Source organism: Macrobrachium nipponense, chromosome 31, assembly GCF_015104395.2.
Source record: "Macrobrachium nipponense isolate FS-2020 chromosome 31, ASM1510439v2, whole genome shotgun sequence".
Lineage (NCBI taxonomy): Eukaryota > Metazoa > Arthropoda > Malacostraca > Decapoda > Palaemonidae > Macrobrachium > Macrobrachium nipponense.
This window is the reverse complement of record NC_061093.1, coordinates 71,247,908-71,250,407: the sequence shown is the minus strand read 5'-3', so window position 1 is coordinate 71,250,407 and position 2,500 is coordinate 71,247,908.

Genomic DNA, 2,500 nt, shown 5'->3' with positions numbered 1-2,500 from the left:
AAGGCTTCACTGCCAGTCATGGAATTTAGAGGTCGATGGTTCGCGCCTGTCGGCGCCAGTTCTATTATCGCTTAATAAATTCCCCCTCGTTAAACATATATGAAAATATATTAATTCCGAGGTAGAGCGAATTAGATATTACAGGACATTTGTAGCTCAATTTATGTATATGAATCACGGTATGTGATAGACTTATATATATATATATATATATATATATATATATATATATATATTATATATATATATATATATACAGAGAGAGAGAGACAGAGATACAAAAAATCATTAGTTTATTTATATTTTTACACTGATTTTGCTCCTAATTAACTCTGCAGCGAGACTTTTTTCTTAACCAAAAATAAAATATGCATTGTCCGCCTCCTACATCATAATAGCATTGTTTATTGAAGAATGGATCTAATTTTCTTTCTAGCAATTAATTATTATTTCGATCTAGTTGTGGGATATATTAGTGAAAGTTAATGAATCCCTTGACAAATTATTCTAGCCTAATATCAAAAACAAAATCATCGGCTTATACAACTTAATTTTTTTCTCCAACTAATTTCAAAGGATGCCTAATTGCAATTTCAGTGAAATATGTCGATTATTGCCAATATGATCTTGCAACGGATACTTCAGAAGTTCAAGTGAAAACGTAATACATTATTTTGGTCATTGGAATCTTTTTTTCTGCAATCCACTTTACCTCGTCTTACTTCTTCCTAATGAACACCACATTCTTTGGAAGCTTTAGATTCTAGCCAATGCCCCCTGTGAGATTGCTCCATATGAATAGGTTTCATCTACTGAATAATAATGATATTAATCATCATCATCATCATCATCATCATCATATAATATTGTGTTATTCGACTATTCACTAATTTTTTAAACACCACAACTGTTCATGGATGGTCTTCGAGGTCTACTCAATTAACTTTAAAGAACTTTTCTTAGATACAGGTTAATTAAGCCATAAATTTGATCTAAAAACGTGACGACATTAAAAAAGAAAAATTTCTGAAATGTTCAAAAACACATATGAAAACATAATGCTTTTTTTTTTGTCTGATAATTCGTAAATTATGAATTTTGATTCAAGATACAATATCTGTGACTATTTGTAAGTAGGTGCATACGTCACAAATTATTTTAAACATTTGTAGTATAAATGCAGTGAGATAAACCTTCAGAAATAGGTGGTGTTGAATAGGTCAAAGTGATATCTGCTAGTGAATGACAAAATTTTTTTATTCAGAAGACAATTATTTTCGGATCCGGAATTACAGAAAAGGAATTACATGTAAGACTGCTAAAAGGACAGAGTAAGACTTTTTTTTGTTTATAAGAGGATTATTACGACTACCCAACAATTAACAGAACAAATGTCACAGGAAAAATTTTCATTTCTTTGTGAAATAATGATAATGTTAGAAACAATTATGGACATGAGAATTTATATCGTCCAACAGGACTAAAATTGCAATAATAAAAAAGATCTTTATTTACTCATTTTAAAAACTGAAGGCGGTTCTGAAAATAATTATCTTCTGAAGAACAAATTTTTATTATGCACTAGCAGATATCACTTTGACATGTGTGCTCGTATACTTTCCAATTAAATGACAGTCTGTTTTTTCTATATTCTACTAATACTTTTGGGTTTTTCTTCCTTGTTTGTTCTATGTTTCCTCTTGAATATCTCAGTTTTTATGCCTTTTCGGCTGTTTGTTTTTACATCTTACTGTCAAGAGGCCTACCGGACACTCGTCCAGACTGTCATTTAAATGGTAAGTATACGAACACACATGTCAAAGTGATATCTGCATGAGCATAACAAACATTTGTTCTTCAGAAGGTAATTATTTTCAGAACCGCCTTCAGTTTTTAATTAAAATGAGTAAAAAAAAATAGTTTTTATTATTGTAATTTTATTCCTGTTAGACGATAAAAATTCTCATGTCCATAACTGTTTCTAACATTATCAGTCTTTCATAAGGAAATAAAAACCTTTCCTATGACATTTGTTTTGTGAATTGTTGGGTAGTCGCAATAATCCTTTTATAAATAAAAAAAAGTCTTACTCTGTCCTTTTAGCAGTTCTACATGCAATTTCTTTTTTGTAATTCCGGATGTGAAAATATCTGTCTTCTGAAGAACAAATGTTTGTCATGCACTAGCAGATATCACATATTTCTGAATGGTTTATCTCATGGCATTTATACTACAAATGTTCAAAATCATTCGTCACGTATGCACCTACTTACAAATACTCACAATCATAATTTATAAATTATCAGACAATAAAAAAAACATTAAGTTTTCATATGAGTTTTTGAACATATCAGAAATTATTCTTGTGCAATGTCGTCACGTTTTTAGATCAAATTTATGGCTTAATTAACCTGTATCTAGAAACATTCATGAACGTTAATTGAGTAGACCTCGAAGACCATTCATTAACACTTGTGGTGTTTAAAAAAATTAGTGAATA